General features: G+C 34.6%; 1 protein-coding gene and 1 pseudogene across 7 annotated transcripts in view; both read right to left on the bottom strand.

The window, feature by feature from the left end:
• The window catches only part of EPHA6 (EPH receptor A6), a 986,592-nt gene that overhangs the window by 704,735 nt on the left and 263,260 nt on the right, over positions 1 to 18,597 (bottom strand). The window lies entirely within an intron of this gene.
• On the bottom strand, positions 5,867 to 7,858 carry LOC141581967 (large ribosomal subunit protein eL42-like; annotated as a pseudogene).

The raw sequence follows: 18,597 nt of genomic DNA, 5'->3' as shown, positions 1-18,597 counted from the left end.
CTCTCTATAGAATAGCATTTCTAGTATGATATTAAAGCAAAGTTAAAGAGAGGAGTTTGTGTTATTCCAAGGTATGGTACTAGGGACATGGGCATTAGTATGCATGTGTGTGTGTGTCTGTGTCTGTGTTATAAGGGCTGTACGACTGGCTGGACAAAGTCAAGGATATTTGGCTCAACTTTTGTTGTGCATGACACAAATAAATTTAGCAATTGATGATTTGCACATAAAAAAATCCAAGATTTAAGTGAAATTTTGCAATGGATGAAAAGTAGATTGGGTCTCAGTATAATAGAGCATCTTCTCTCTTGTACATGCATTCTTTCTCTCTTGGTACACACACACACACACACACACACACACACACACACACACACACACCCTTTTAAGAAATAAAAGTACCTCCCTATCCAAACCTTTGATGAAGCATTTAAAGAGTTTGACATGCATCTGCTACTTACTGTCCTGATTTTTATGTACCTGTTGTTTTCATTTTGCTTCATTTCACGGACATGTTTTTAGCTCAGATTTACCTTGTAATTTTTACTAGTGAATAAGAATTTCATGTATGTATATATATGTATATATAACCTCATTTACCCCTTTTTCCACTAACGAACTTTCAGATTTTTTCCTTAATGATTCAGTGACTATCTTTGTGTATATATGCTTGCAAATGTGTGCAGTGTGTGTTGAATAAATTGCTAAAAGTTAAAATGCTGGAAATGTATATTTTAAGAAAGATTTTAACTTGTGGTAAATATTCATTTGTGGGTAATACTGAATACAAAAAGTACAGATTTGGGTAGAAGAAACAAGATTCAGAGAAGAAAAAAGACCTGGGAATCATTTATCAACATAGTTTGATAGAAACACTACAGAGAAAGGTAGGTGGAAGTAAAAAAGTAAGAAGCTCAGGATAAGTCTTGGTATGCGCGATGTCAGAGGTTTTGCAGAAGTGGTGTAAACAGCGAGCAAGAGACGACTGTCCAGAAAGCAAATGCCCAAGAGTCAAAACTAACAAGTGATCAATAATCCTCAAATATTAATAGTAAGCAGTCTGAATTCTAAAACAAAAAGGTTACTGGAATCAACCATGAGATCACTGTCACACTAAAGAATGGTTTTGTAAAATACCCGTGATGAAGATATAAATTAGGAATGCCAGGCAGAGGCAGAGAAGTGGAAGTAGAACCATGTTTCACAAAAATGTACGGTAGGGGTAGGGAAAATAAATTTGAGGCAGCATGTGTCTTAATAAAAGATACTGGTTTAAATAAGTTGAAGGAGATTAAGCACAATTGTTAAATCTTAGAGCAAATTAGCTGGGCTTGCATAATTTACTCTCATATGGTAGATCTGAGTTATAGATAAAATATTAAGTTAGAATGGACAAATTTAGGGACTCAAAGGTATTTTATTATATACCCTAAAGCCGAAGCATTTTCTAATTGAAATATCTGTAGCACGAGAAAAAAATGTGAGGCTATAAAAAGTACTGAAGGCTGTTAAATTTAATCAGACTGATTTAAAAATAATTATAGTAAAATTTAATACTTTCATTTTAAAAAGCAAAAAGCCACATTGTTTGTCAATACTGAATATATTTAACTGTATTTAGTGGCAGTTTTGTCAGATAAAACAAAAAACGAACATGCAGTACTAATTGTGCCACAGGCCAGAGACAAGACTAAATATTCATGGGTATTTTTATTTTACAGATGTTACATGCATATCACAGATTCTTCTAAGTGACTGGCAGATCCTAAATAAAATTAATAGGATAAATAGTAGAATTGTATACTAATGTGAAAGTCAACAAAAACTGCTCTGGAATTGATTAAAAGTTTCTTAAATGAAAGCTTTAAAGGGAGTGTATGCATGGGCAAAATCCAAAGAACACTTAATATGGATGAAGACAAGCAGTAAATAATTGAGCACACACTAAACAATTTTAGAAAGATAAAGAGTAATTTATATTTAATGAGTATTTTCATTTTAATACTAGTTATTTATGAAAAATTATCAGATGAATAGATATAATATGTATATAACATAAAAATCAAATGAAATAAATAACAGGCTATTTAGCACATTTTTCTGCTTTCTTCGTGTGTGAATCCTATAACTACTTCATAAATAATTTTTGTAGTAGTGTTTTTTATTTTTCCAACAGTAAAGAATTTTTGAAAATTGAAAATAAAGTACAAAATTGGAAATAAATCACAACTGCTAAAAGCGATTTTAAGTGTTCTTACCACAAAAACGAGAAATGTGAGATGATGACTATGCTAATTAGCTCAATGTAGCCATTCTACAATGTATACATATTTCAAAACAGTATGTTATATGTGATAAACATATAATTTTTACTTTTCAATAAAAAATTAACTGAAAAAGAAAAGCAACAATTTTTAAAATGATATATGCTAATTTTATAGTTTTAAAAAAACTTTTCAATTTCCAAAGTTTAACATACAATATTTTGAAAAAATTTTCTTTTAAGTTGGTATATAAATTTTGTTCCTCATATTTTAGTTTATCAAAATTGGATCAGCATTTTCTAAAAGTATTTTTAAAACAATATTTTAAAATTATATTTAAAATATTATTTTAATGCATGAAAATTGTATTACTGTTATTGTATATCATAATATTGATAATCTCATATATGGACATCTAGATTACTGATAATTTCTTTTTAAATAATACTATCATAAATTCGAGTTCTAATTTTTATGTGTGCATATATCTTTAGAATAGAAATAGAATTACATGGTTATAGTGAATTGACACTGAAGGCCTACTGGTATGGTGGCCAATCCTGTCCCGAAATGACTACATCAATGTACACTTACACTAGAAATGTGGAAGTGTGGCAATTTCAACCTAATCTGGAAGGAAAAAAATATAGGTAATCATTTGTAGAGGATGTATTAGTGTAATACAGAGAAAGAGCTATTTCCTTGAGTATTATATTTGATTCTGAACACTTTCACAGTGCATATTAGCTTTTGTTGTTTTTAAAATATGTTTGTTTGAACAGCTGTTTTTGTCCTTTGCCTGATTTTCTATTGAGGGAGTAGCATTTTAAAATAATTTATACAAGCCTTTTACATGTTAAAATCTTTAAGCCTTCATCTGTAAAGTTATAATTTATTTGTAATTTTTCCTAAAATTTTGGAAGATATTTTAAAATATTCATCTGTTTGAACCTAATTTCAATAGACCCCTTAATTCTGCATTCTTATCTGTCTAAACTCCTGAGACCAAGAATTTTCTGCATTTTTCTTGTTACATCGTTTTAGTGCCAATTTGACAAAAATCTTTTTCTTTCCATATATGAATAGGGCATTTTGTTGAGGAATACAAAAGTAAACAAAACTATAGCAAGTCACCTCCACATTTAATAAAATCAGCAGGTGCAAAACTATACAAAAGTACTTTCAGTTTTTATGAAAGAGTGAATCGTTACTACTTAAAGTCTGTTTCTCACCGAATGGTGTAAATACAACTATTAAAGTGTATAAGCATATGTCTACATGCTTTGTCTCAGATGCTCCAAGTAAGACTACATATTGCAAAAAGACTGAAACATGTGACGTATCATTTCCCAGTTTTGCTAACATTACTATCAATATGGATGTTATCTTTATTTTTAAATGAGCAAGAAATTCAAACAAGCAAAAACAACACACATGTGAAACACTGTATGTGTCATAACATGTATATTTTATATATAAGCACTATATACTCAAATTGACGGTTTGGGAGAATATTCGTTTCTCACTGTAAGCTATTTTTTCGTAGTTCAGTTTCTGAAATCATCAACTGTATTTCTTCATAGGCAGTATTTTCTGTTCTTATAAGTGTTACACATTTTTATACATTCCTGAGTTTAGGTTCATTATATACTCTTTGAATATTCTCTTCCAGATGCCTCTTGCAAAATAGTTAGAGAAAATGCTGATTATGTGATATAAGCAGTTTTGGAGAGTTCTCTGGCTTTTGATGATAAAAACTACTTATTTCTGAGGTGAGTTTTGTTTGGAAAATTGTTTCATTACAAAGAACAAACCAATATATGAAATGGCTGCCATATCCTGCCATTAACTCCCTCCTCTGCACTCCCAAATGGAGCTGTTGCAGCTTGATTTGAAAGTTACTTCCAGTACCACAGTGTTTTGCAATGCATTTTATACCCAGGTCCGGGAAGGTTACATTATTTCATTAAGTGCAGTGCTAATACAGATATTCATTGGAACATTGTTATTATCTTTTAAAATGTGGCATATAAGAAGCATTGGTAAATTACAGGCATACCACGGAGATAATGAGTTCAGTGGCAGACCACCCCAATAAACTGCATTTCACAATAAAGCTAGTCACATAGAACCTTTGGTTTCTCAGTGCATATTAACGTTATGTCTACACTGTAGCACATTCTATTAAATGTGCAGTAGCATCATGTCGAAAACAGTGTACATAAATTCATTTTAAAATATTCAAAAACCAATCTAACAATCATATGAGCCTTCAGTAACTCATAATTTTGTTGCTGGTGGAGAGTCTTGCTTCAATGTTGATCGTTGCTGACAGACCAGAATGGTAGCTGCTGAAGGCTGAGGTGGCTGTGGCAATTTCTTAAAATAAGACAATAAAGTTTGCTGCATCAATGGACTCTTCCTTTCATGAAAAATTTCTTCATAGCATGCAATGTTATTTGATAGCATTTTACCCACAGTATAACTTTTTTCAAAACTGGAGTCAATCCTCTCAAACCCTGTGGCTGCTTTTTTTTTTTTTTTTTAAACTTTTACGTTCAGGGATACATGTGCAGGATTGTTAAACAGGTAAACTTGTGTCATAGGGATCTGTTGTACAGATTACTTAATCACCCAGGTATTAAGGCTAGTACCTATGAGTTGTTTTTCCTGATCCTCTCCCTCCTCCCACCCTCCACTCTCTGAAAGACACCAGTGTGTTTTGCTCCCCTTAATGTGCCCATGGGTTCTCATCATTTAGCTCCCACTTATAAGGGAGAACATGTTGTATTTGGCTTTCTGTTACTGTATTAGTTTGATAAAGATAATGGTCTCCCACTCCATCCATGTTCCTGCAAGATATGATCTCATTCTTTCTTGATGGCTGCACGGTATCTGATGGTGTATGTCTACCACGTCGTCTTTATCCTATCACTGGTGGACATTTAGGCTGATTTCATGTCTTTACTATTCTGAATAGTGCTGCAATGAACATATTCATGCATATGTCTTTATAAGAGAATGACTTAGATTCTTTTGGGTATATATCCAGTAATGGGACTGCTGGTTCCAATCGTGTTCTTGTCTTTATGTCTTTGAGGAATCGCCACACTGTCTTCACAATGGCTGATGCTTTATCAACTAAGTTGATGCAACATTCTAAATCCCTTGTCATTTCAATAGTGTTCACAGCATGCTCAACAGGAGTAGATTCCATCTCAATAAACCATTTTCTTTGCTTATCCATAAGAAGAATTCTGCATCCATTCAAGTTTTATCATAAGATTGCTTCTGTTCAGTTCACCTTCAAGCTCCACTTTAACTGTAGTTCTCTTACTATTTCCACAACATGTGCAGCTACTTTCTCCACCGAAGTCTTCAGCCCCACAAACTCATCCAAGAGGGTTGGAATCAACTTCTTCCAACTCCTATTAATGTTAATAATTTGATCTCTCATAAATCACAACTATTCCTAATGGCATATAGAATGGTGAGTTTTTTCCAGAACGTTTTCAATTTATTTTGCCAGATTCATCAGAAGAATCACTACCCAGGGCAGCAATAGCCTTGAAAAGTGTATTCTTTTTTTTTTTTTTTTTTTTGAGACAGAGTCTCACTCTGTTGCCAGGTGCCAGGCTGGAGTGCAGTGACACAATCTTGGCTCACTGCAACCTCCGCCTCCCAGGTTTAAGCAATCCTCCTGCCTCAGCCTCCCAAGTAGCTGGGACTACAGGTGCATGCCACCACGCCCAGCTAATTTTTGTATTTTTAGTAGAGACGGGGTTTCACCATGTTGACCAGGATGGTCTCGATCTCTTGATCTCGTGATCCACCCGCCTTGGCCTCCCAAAGTGCTTGGATTACAGGCATGAGCCAACGTGCCGGGCCGAAAGGTGTATTCTTAAATGATAAGATTAAAAGTTGAAATCCCTCCTTGATCTATGGGCTATAGAATGGATGTTGCATTTAGCAGACATGAAAACAGCATTAATCTTGTACACCTCCATCAGAACTCTTGGGTGACTAGATACATTGTCAATGTGCAGTAGCGTTTTGAGAGAAATCATTTTTTATGAGCAGTAGCTCTCCACAATGTTTGGTAAATCATGCTATAAATAGATGTGCTGTCATCAAGGCTTTGTTCTATTTACAGAGCACAGCCAGAGTATATTTACCATAATTCTTAAGGTTCCTAGGATTTTTGGAATGATAAATGAGCAATGGCTCCCACTTAACATCACAAGCTGCATTAGCCGCTAATAGCAGAATCAATCTGTCCTTTGAAGCTTCAAAATCAAGCTCTGACTTCTCTCTAGCTGTAAAAGTTCTAGAGTGCATTTTCCTCCAATACAATGCTGTTCTGTCAGAAATTACAATCTGTTGTCAGTGTAGCCACCTTCATCCATTACATTAGCCAGAAATTCTGGATAACTTGCTGCTGTTTCTACATCAGCACTTGCTTCACCTTGCATTATTATGTCATGGACATTGGCTTTCATCCTTAAACCTCACGCGCCAACCTCTATTAGCTTCCAACTTTCCTTCTGCCACCTCCTTACCTCTCTCAGCCTTCAGAGAATGGAATAGAATTAGGGTCTTTCTCTGGATTAGATTTTAGCTTAATGGAATGTTGTGGCTGGTTTGATCTTTTATCCAGATCATTAAAACTGCCTCCATCTAGGCAATAAGGCTGTTTTGCTTTCTTATCATTTGTGTGTTCAATGGTGTAGCACTTTTTTATTTTTATTTTTTTAAGAATATCACTGTATTTATTTTCTAACAGGTAATTTTTCTACGGCTTCAACATTTTCTTTACAATATTAAAAGAAAAAAATCCCAAAGTTTAGTACTGGATCACTTGGCCCTTTCTTTTCTTATCTCCTCCCAGTTCAAAATACTTGCATCTCTTAATGGCCAGCATCCTCTTGGATCTGCAGTTAGGCTCAACACATTCCAGCCGGAGCACAATCTTCTTTGTGGTCTTAAGCCTTCTTCCGGAAAATTGGCTTTGTTTGCCTACCATAGCCACTCTGCTTCCGATCATAGCGCCTCTTTCCCTGGGCATACAAGGAATCCTTGCCCTTCTTATACTGTGTCACTTTGTGAGGCTGATGCTTGCCACACTTCTTACAGAAGGTTCTTCGGGTTTTAGGTACGTTGACCATCTTTGCAGAAGGGCTGGTCTGTCTATATGATGAAAACCAGAAACGGCATCCGAGACACTCGCCTCGTGCAGCTCTCACCTCGCAACAGGAAAGGGAAGAAAGTGGTGTAGCACTTTTAATTTTCTTTACGAACTTTACCTCTGCACCCACAATTTGGCAGAAGAAGACTAGTTTTGAGCCTGTTTTGGCTTTTGACATGCCTTCCTCATTAAACCCAATTATTTATGGCTTTTGATTTAAAATGAGAGATGTGACACTCTTCTTTTCACTTGAAAACTTGAAAGCCTACTGTAGAGTAATTAATTGGCTTCATTTCAGCAGTGTAGTGTCTCAGGGAAAAGGCATCCCCAAGGAGAGGGAGAGACAAAGGTGAACAGCCAGATGGTAGAGTAGTCAGAATACACACAACAATTGTGGATTAAGTTCACCATCTTTTATGAACATGGTTCACAGCACCCCACAACAACTACAATATAACGTCAACGACCGCTGATCACAGATCAACTAACAGCTATAACAATAATATATATATTTTTAAATACTGCAAGAATTACACCAAGTGAACACATACTGTTGAAAAACTGAGCCAATGCACTGGCCCCATGCAAGACTGCTACAATCTTCAATTTGTAAAAAACAAAACAAAACAAAACAAAACAAAAACAGTATCTAAGAAGCATGATTAAGTGAGCACAATGAAATGAGATGTCTATAATTAATATACTGGTTGTAATAAAAAGGGGAGAAATGCCTACCATGTTCCCATGACACCATGTATTCTCTATACATGGTGTCATGTAAACTATGTTTCCCATAATGATACATATCAAGCTGAAAAACCTTTAGCATTTACGCTGAAATAGAAAAATTCAAGTTACAGTGCTGCAGGCTTTCCAGAAGCTAAATATACCATTATTGCCTATTTAAGTATGGCACAACATCTAGAAGCTCCATAACAAATCAAATTATTTCAGTAGTAAAAATTTGACACAAGTCTAAGTTCAAACACAAAATTGGTAAAACTGAAACGTGACATCTAGTTCCCCAGTTTTCCTAATATATTAATCCATATGAACATCACCTTTAAATGAGTAAAAAATTCAAATTGATAAAAACAATACAGACATGAAGCATTCTATATGCCATTTTCCATGTCTTCAAATTCACCTTTGCTCATCTCTTTTTAGTTCCACATAAAACTCAAGCCTCTCAGAATTTCTTTTACCCTTTTCTTTCCTCTACTAACTAATAAAATTCCATCATTTTGCAAGAACCTGCAAGCAGTCCTAATTGCTGGTAAAATAAGTACCAGAAAAATCTTTTTTTTTCCCCTTACAATGGTAGAAAAGCAGGCACTATTCTAAATCATAAAACTAGTTCTGATAACATAGTATATTGAGAACATTTCCAAAGTTATCAATTTTACTCTCTAGTCCATCATGGAGACATGTATGAGAAAGCACAACTCTGTTCTGTTTCCAATTACTAAATGGTAATTGGAAGTTCCATTTGATTTGAGCAACTATTTTTATATATCCAGAGTTCACAGAACAATACTGAGAGTTGTGAAAGAATAATTTGTAAAAGTTTGCAACTCTGCTTTACTGTTTTTCATTATTTGATTAGAGTAATCATATTTATCTCTGTTTCTTAAAGGTGTCAGAACAAAAAACATCCTAGAATTTTGTTTTACTTTAATGTAAACATTAAAATAAATCTGTTGTTTCTATTGGAATCATTTTTCAAATGAGGAGTTTGAGAATCTTTGTTGCATTAAAAGTAACAACAGAAAACAAAAACAAAAACAAAAATTCTCACGATCGATCTTACTCATACTTAAAAAATTTAAAACATTGCTAATTAAGCCACCATTCTAAAATTGATAGATTATCCAAGAATAAAATATTTAATACTCCCTGAGTGTTGCTTAAGGTATAGGAAAATAAAAACTCTAATACACTGGTGCGAGTGAGAGTTGCTGCCAGATTTTGAAGAACAAATTAAAAATACGTATCAAAAATCTAAAGTGTATGTGCTGACTGTCACAGTAATTTTGATTTTATTAATATTTTATATATGTACTCAAATATTTGAGTACATATGTCAGTGTCAATGCAAGTGTGTTGATTTTCTATTTGCAATAGACTAAAAAAGGAAACAATCTATGTGCCCATCAAGACCATCAAGAGAGACTGGCAAAATCACTGACAGCACACTCATAAATGCAACATGGCATGTGTAACTATATGAAAGGAGATCCAACTTTAAAATGTATACATTTATAGTATGCTTCGATTTGCACAGAAATACCATATATAGTCAAGTAGCAGGCTTGAATAAAGTGCACGAATAGGGAATCCATAAAGTTTAAAAAATATAAATGGCTAATAAACATGTTAAAAAAATCCTTTTCTAGGTTTCAAATAAATGTAAATTATCCCAATAGTGAGATACTGATTTTCCCTGTTGAAGCTAGCATACATACATTTTGTTTTAAAACAAAAACATACAGTTTTAACAAAGGAGAGGTAAATATGCTTATCAATAAATGGGTTATAAATAGAAATAACCTTTAATATACTGTGTATACCTATAGGTGCATAGACTGTTCCACAAAAGAAGATGAAAAATATCTTAGCAATTGTTATCATACGCTTATAGTTCATATGAAGATTGAGGAGAAACTTTTAAAAAATATATCCTGTTGAATTGTTAGAATTTTGTTTCATAAAAAGAGTATGTTATTGAAATTTTAACAAATTTAGTTTTAAATAACTAACAGATTGCTATAGTATTAACATAAATTATTAGACCTAGCTTTCCCTGCACAGTCTAAGCAGTATCTTTCTAACACTAGTTACGTCAATGCAGTTAAAGCAAAATCCATGATGTGACAAAATCTCTCTATTTTCTTGGTAGAAATAAGAAGTGGATACTATCTCTCTTGGCTCACTTGCTTCAGATTGTATTTATTCATATTACAGAAAAATTAGGAAGGAAGTTATAACATTGCTTAACAAGGAAACCCTTTCCATTTTGTATGGCATTGACCAGAAAGAAACAAGGACTGGCATGAAGGAATGGGTTTCATGAAAGACACATAATTTGGATGCCATGGATTCCTTGTCCTGATTGATTTTTAAGAATCTCATAAGGCAGATGTACACATCATATATCTATAGTTTCTTCTTGGACTGTAAATCTAAGTTACATGTGGTATGGAGTGACACAGGTAAAGGAGAAAGCAGTCTCTCCTTGTTAAAAGGATAACAGAAGAAAGGGTAAACACAAAGAGACCACTTTGCTGTACTATGATGCAAGCAGTTACAGAGCTTGTTATGTCTAAGTTAGTCTGAGTCCTGGAGTGGAAGACCCACATGCTGTGAGCAAAACACACCTCTCAGTAAGCTCCTGAAACGTAGAAAAATTCATATTTAAGCACTGACTCATTTTATACCAATGGGAAAATCTAAGGTTAGATTAAGAAGGAATTGATAACCGTCAACATTCAGGCAAAAAGTTAACCAATGGTAATGGGCAAATTATATTTCCTGAAATTCTTTTCAACATTGTCTATAGTGATTAATATAAAAATAATTTTCAAATTAATCATTAATAAAGATCTTTTTCTATTTGAAGCCCTAATACAAACTGGGCACATTTAAATTGCTCAAATCAGTTATTATCTAACTCATGATTATGTTAGTTTTTGCCCTGTATTTGTTTTGTAGAACTGCCATAAAAATCATCATACAATGTAAGTCGATAGATGTACTTAAGTCACTTACAATTGGAAATTAGAAGTTCGACATCAAGATGTAGGTAGGGCTGGTGCCTTCTAAGAGCTGTGAGAGAGAATCTGTTCGGTTTCTTAGTTACGATGATGTTCTTCATATCTTCATTGACTTCTCTGTAATATGTGTCTGTGTTTATGTCCAAATTTCCCTCTTTCATAAGGACACCAGTCATACTGGATCAGGGCTCACTTTAAGAACCTCATCTTAACCTCATCATCAGCCAAGGCCTTATTTCAAAATAAGGTCACATTCATAAGCACTAAGAATTAGGACTTCAAATGCCATTATGTCATTCCTTTTTATGCACAGAATGCTATCCCATGATATATACATTTCTTTATCCACTTAGAGATTGATGGGCATTTGGACTGGTTCGACATTTTTGCATTTGCAAATCGTGCTGCTATAAATGTGTGTGTTCCAGTATCTTTTGTGTATAATGACTTCTTTTCCTCTGGGTAGATACCCAGTAGTGGAACTGCTGAATCAAATGGTAGTTCTACCTTTAGTTCTTTAAGGAGTTGCAGATCATTATTCTAAGTGAAGTAACTCAGGAATGGAAAACCAAACATCATATATTCTTACTCATAAGTAAGAACTAAGCTATGAGGGTGCAAAGGCATAAGAATGACACAGTAGACATTGTGGACTTAGGAGAAAATGTGGCAGGGACCCAGGGAGAAGTAATTACAACATGGGTGCCAGTCTTTCTCATGTTATTCTAGAGAAAGTGAATCAGTCTCATGAGATCTGGTGGGTTTATCAGGTGTTTTTGCTTTTGCTTTTCCTCATTTTCTGCCACCGCCATTTAAGAAGTTCCTTTCACCTCCCGCCATGATTCTGAGGCCTCCCCAGCCATGTGGAACTGAAAGTCCAATTAAACCTCTTTTTCTTCCCAGTCTCAGGTATGTCTTTATCAGCAGCATGAAAATGGACTAACACAAAATTAAATTAAGTTAAATTTTAAAAGAAGATTTAGGACTTCAACATCTTTGTGGTAAACACAAGTCAACTCATGTAATCTTTATGTGCTGGAAGGAAAATACATATCCTACAAATAACACCACTTAATTCAGTTATTTTTTTCATAGAACTAAAGAACCGCAAGAGTGAAAAGTATAGGAAGCTGAAGAAGGCATGGTGGTAGATAGGTGAAGTTTGCAAAGAATGGCCTAAGTTGTTAAAAACCACAACACTGGCTTAAGTAAGTCTCTTCACCTTTTTAAAATTACTGACAAACAAGGGATCTAGTCCAATTTTTCTCCTGGGAGATGCCTAAATTATTGATGGGATACTTTGGGGGAAAATAATCACCGTAATCACCGTGTAAAAATCTATACTACCAAAGTTAATTCTATGAATAAATGGCAAACACTACATAGGGCCTTGGTAGGCCAGTTAAATAACACCATTTATCTGCTTTTTAATTAATTGCATTATTTGATAGAACATTTTGAGATCAGATTCACTGTATCGAGTACTGACAATGCACTGTGCACATAACAACACATTGATCATCTTTTCTCTCAGCAAAATTATAGCTTTGGTTATTCAGCCTACCTAGCACGCCTGTTTTCCTACAAACAATGGTAACTTTGAGCACTAGTTCTCAACATGTTTCGTACATTAGCACATGTACAAGATGCTCCTAGCATGCACAAAACACTGCCATGATGTGTGCAAGTTAAATAAGTTCAGCCTCCCAAAGCGTTGAGATTACAGGCATGAGCCACCACTCCTGGCCTATCCCTGATGCTTTATTGAACTAGTACTACTTACCTCTCTCTTCTTGACACATTTCAAGTGTAAAAAGAAAAATATTAGGGTAAGAACACATAGTTCAAAATCATTACTGAGCATAATGGGAACTAGATTGCTTTTAATACGTTTTACAGCGGATGCAGAAAAACCAATATATCAAGATGTCAGGGTTGAGTTTCTCTGGTTCAGGGAATGTGAGTGCTGTTAGTAGCTCTCGTGGCCTCCCATCTCCAGTTCCCTGTGTTAGGGAAAGCCTGCATACGTTACTTCATTTAGCCAATTAAACAAACATTTTTATAACTGCCGACTATAAAATACAGAACACATACGTTATTTTATTATGGTCATTCATTAATCAAGCAATATTTATTTAGGGCTGACTATGTTCCAGGTACTCAGTACCTGCCTTACAGAATTGCATGTTAGGAATGCAAATAATAAACAAATAAAACACAAATAGATGAAAAAGATAATCTTGGTTAATAACAAAAGCTCTGAAGGAAACCAAGAGACACTATAAAGAAACTGAGTAGTGAAGTGGGAAAAGACAATCCTTCAGATCAGAGAGTCGAGGAGGGTTTTCCTGACATGTGCTCTGAGATAAAAATGACAACACAATCAGCCATGCCACATCTATGGCAGAGCTTCCCAGGACAGGCAAACAGAAGAGCAAGACCACACAGCTTCAAAGAGCCAGGGAGTCAGAGAAACAGAAGCCAGTCCCACTCCTTAAACACACCTTTGCTATTAATACACATAGAAAACGTATTTTTAATATGCACTTTCTTTTTCCTATCTTCCCTTTTATTTAATTACAGGTTGAATCATAATACTTAATGACCATAAAGCATAACCTATTAGTAAGTGCTTTAAATGTTCAAACTGTAAGAATGAGCATCTAATAAAAGCATATTTATTAAAAACCATTTTTGACACTGTATTTAATTCAAAATATATGTTTATTTTGCCAGAAACATTTTACTGTGTTTACAGCTGTTATATGCTGCCTCATATACCAATGCTGCCTCATATACCAATGCTGCCTCATATACCAAAGCTGTTTCAGCTTTAAATTGGATTATTTCTTAATGAAGAGTTAGAGCTACTTTCCCAAGCCAGCTTGTAAAATTCCTAGAAGTAAATTTCTCCTCATTTTCTCTGAATTTTTATGACTTATCTAAATAACTCCATGGAACTCCCTTAGGGTTTCAGTAGAGAATGCAGTTGGCCCTCGAAAAACGTGGGTTTGAATTGCGCAGGCCTACTCGTGCAGATTTCCTTCCAACTCTGCCACCTCCGAGACAGAAAAACCAACCTTCCTATTCTTCCTCCTTCTCAGCCTAATCAGTGGAGGACAAGGAGGATGAAGTTTATGCTGATCCACTTTCACTTAATGAATAACAAATATAGTTTGCTTATGCTTTTCTTAATAACACTGCCTTTTCTCTAGCTTACTTGACTGTAATAATATAGCAGATAATACATTTAACATACAAAATATGTGTTACTTGACTGTTTACATTATTGTTAAGGCTTTGGTCAAGAGTAGGCTATTAGTAGTTAAATTCTGGGGGAGTCAAAAGTTACATGTGAATTTTCAACTGGGCAGGAATCAGCACCCTGAACCCCAGTGTTGTTCAGGGGTCAGCTATAAGAGTGTGTGTGTGTGTGTGTGTGTGTGTGTGTGTGTGTGTGTGTGTGTATGCCTGTGCGCCTTACACAGTTTACGCTGCTGTAACAAACTTCCATGTACTGTGTAGCTTATAAACAACAGAAATTTATTTCTCACATTTCTGGAGGTTGGACGTCTGAAATCAGGGTGTCAGCACAGTCAGATTCTGGTGAGGGTCTTTTTCTAGGTTGTGGATTGTAGATTTCTCCTTATGTCTAAACATGTTAGAAAGAAAGTGGGGGCTCTTACTCTCTAAAAGGGCCCTAGTCCCCCATCATGAGTGTTCTACTCGCATGAGCTAATTCCCTCCCAAGGCCCCCCTTCCTATCACACTGGGGTTAGAGTTTTAACACATGAATTGTGGGATAGGGGTACAACATTCACTCCATTGTAACGTGTGTGTATGTGTGTGTGTGTGTGTGTATGTGTGTGTGTGTGTACATGTTCTTCAAAACTCTCTTTTATTTTCAGTCAAGAAGTGTTTCTTTTAATATGCAACTATTAATGGTGGGAATGCATATACCCATGATCTAGGTACTCTGGACAAAGACAATTATTCATCTCCAGCTTGCTGACTATTCTATTCTCACAGCTGTGTTTTCAATCCTTTAGCTTCTTTCTATCAGCCTCCATTATCACAGGCCTACGCTCTGCTGCATCACACTCTTCTCTTAGCTTACTTTTGTTTTTTTTTTTTACCTCCAAAGATATCCACAGCTTTTATTTTATTTTATTTTTTTTAATCCTGCTTTCAAAGCTTCCTCCTATCTCAGAGATCCAATTTCCTTTCACACTTCTGCTTATATTCTGGGTCCTGTCCCAACTCTCACCTGATCCTTGTTACATTCTTTACTTTTAGAATTTTCCACTTTCTTGTTTCCATTGGCTTCTGCCTATCAGTTCATATAAAAATACCTGAGGAAAAATTTTCCACCATCAGACAAACAAAAAACCAAAACAATTCATTAACCCTGACTTTTTTTTAGAGGGCATCTCCCTACCTCCCAGGCTGCAATGCAGTGGCGCAATCTCGGCTCACTGCAGCCTCCACCTCCCACGTTCAAGCAATTCTCTGCCTCAGGCTCCCAAGTAGCTGGGATTACAGGGGTGTGCCACGACACCAGCTAATTTTTGTATTTTTGGTACATATGGGTTTCGTCATGTTGGCTAGGTTGCTCTCGAACTCCTGACCCCAAGTGATCTGCCCACCTCAGCCTACCAAAATGTTGAGACTACAGGCATGAGCCACCATGCCTGGCCTATCCCTGACTCTTCACTGAACTGGTTCTACTTGCCTCTCTTTTCTTGACACATTTCAGTAATCAGCCTTCCTTCTTTCCACAACCCATTTCCCTTGTTATAGACATTGTTCTCAAATGTCAATCAGGTCAAGTTGTCAATGTCTTATTCGTGGTCCTCATTCTACTTTACCCCTCCACTTCTTGAAAATCTCTCCTCTTGGAATGCTGCTGCAGGCCATCTTCTCTGAGTCTGCTTATGCCCTTCGGCTCGGGTTCTCTTCCATTCTCTCTTTGGGCCCCTATTCTATCCCAACATTACTTCTCTTCTGTATATATATATATATTTTTTTTCCTGGATAATTTCAGTCTTTATCATTGCGTCAATAAATGCCTAGATCCTACTTACTTTACACTTCTCTTTTTAGCATCAAATCCAAATGTCTAGTTTTCATTTTTCAATTATAATCTTGTATCTCTCATTTCAAAATATAATGTAGAAGATTGGAAATATTAGTTTCCCTCTCCTAAATCTGAATATCCTGCAACACAGACTGTGTCTTATTCACCTATGTTCTCTTGATACAACACAGTATTATCCAGTGCATGGTAAACAGATATTAAACAAGTCTAATATTTAGGGGACTACAGGATGCAAATCTATGATGTAAAGCATGCAATTTGAATTTTTGCCTAAGGCACATGAACACTGGCAGGTAACATGAACTAAATGATAAATACTTTCAAATTTTCCATTATTTATTTCAAATAACTGAGGAAAAAGGGAAGAGGCTTCCAAAATAAAAGATATACTATGAAGAAGAAAAAAAGCTATCTGGTGAACTACATTACATTAAATACCATTCTGAGAGATCTCAGATTTTTTAAAAAAGAGACAGGCTTCCCTCTTGACCTATTAAATCGTTCAACTAGGAGTCTGTCTCCATATTGCATCTCCTCTGTTAGATCACTTTGGTTTATCATCATAATTCTTTTCATTATCATTATCTCTGTATATGTTCTATCTACTATTGCACTCATTTGAACATATTTGGAGAAACATTTAGTGCTCAGGCATGTAAAATTTGGCTTTTGAGTTAGCTTCATTAAAACAAACAAAAAAAAGAAAACACACACCTGTCAATAATCTCTGTCCTGAAATCTCTACAGTTCCTAAATGGCTGACTGAGTGTTTACTGTACTGACAAGACCCAGTAAGGCTGCTTGTCGCAAAATATTGGAAAAGGTAGTAGCCTCTGACATCTGTTTTGATAAGATAAACCTCTCCTTCTCTTGGGTCTTATCAACAGAAACTCATCCCATTTGGAACACGGATGTGTCTTCTGCAGCACTTGCCTGCAAATATTTTATGAAAGCTTTCTCTTCTCTAAGTTTTCTAAAACCTTATAACTTCAGGACATATGACCTATTTAAAAACTGAAGTCAGGAGTATAATAACATTTTCATATTCAAATATATGAAAAGTACCATTAATTAATATATCGTGTAATCTGTATATCTAGTTTTCATTACAGAATTTTCACTTTTGGTATTGTTTTGTAAATGTTTTATTATATTCTGTTGAGGAGATCCTTACTGGGAGAATAGGCATAGAAGTTCCTTGAAAAATAGTTCTTGTCAAATATTCTATCAGGCCTATGGTAGAAGAAACACTGTTAATTCAAAACAAATTACAAAGACTAAACTAAAAATTAAATGCACTTAGGTGTACCCCCTCCTTGATTTTATTAGAAATGTAACGTAAGAGTAATATTAAAAAGAGTGTTAGTACACTAGTATTAAAAAGTTTTTAGAGTTATTTCTCAATCACCATTCATTAATCATTTTATAGTTGTGAGCACCTGCATGCCATATGTATTATTATTTACAAGTTTTTTAAAAAAATAAAGTTGCTTTTACAAATATTTCTTTAAAATATTAACTTTAGAGAGTTACTAAAAATAAACAAATAGCTTCATATTTTTTGAATACATTGGATGGCAGTCAATACAAAATTAAAAAAAAATTAAAATTATAAAATGTTGACTCATGTACCACATAAACTCATTTAATATAACAACAAAGCTATCAATACTACACTTTGGGAAATTTGAAGTTGGAAAATATTTGTGATATGTAATACTTCCTAGAAATTGTGTGTTTTCCCAATGCTAACTATCAGTGTCTAAGGATCCTGACGTCAGAAATTGAGTCTTACTAAGTTCATGTTTTCACAAACAATAGATATGCAATGTGTTGAATTATAAAATAAACACTGCACAAACCGCTTGAGTTCAACACACAGGTTTTCTTTGAAGAGTAATTGCATCTTCTCATTAAGAGATAATTTTATTTTTAAATGAAAAACATCTAATATTTTATCTAAATAAAAATCATGTATTCCGAAGAAAGAATCTTTGCCTTGATTTGGTAACATGCATATTTCATGGGCTCTACTTTGAACATTTAACCAAGAGATTCGACGTGATTACTTTCAGTAACAATTTAATTTGAAATGTCAACTATGTTCAGCATTTAAAAATTAATATTTAAATCCCTTTAAAGATCAGGAAAATTTTGTTCTGTCTTAGAGTAATTTTACAGTTTTATCAATCTCTTCATGTATTGTTTGCATATTTTAAATAATTCTAAATAATGCAATCTCTGTAAAGGCCCATTAGTTCAAAGAATTTTGACAGT

Source organism: Saimiri boliviensis, chromosome 18, assembly GCF_048565385.1.
Source record: "Saimiri boliviensis isolate mSaiBol1 chromosome 18, mSaiBol1.pri, whole genome shotgun sequence".
In the NCBI taxonomy this organism is placed as follows: Eukaryota; Metazoa; Chordata; class Mammalia; order Primates; family Cebidae; genus Saimiri; species Saimiri boliviensis.
This window is presented reverse-complemented; position numbering and strand designations above follow the sequence as displayed.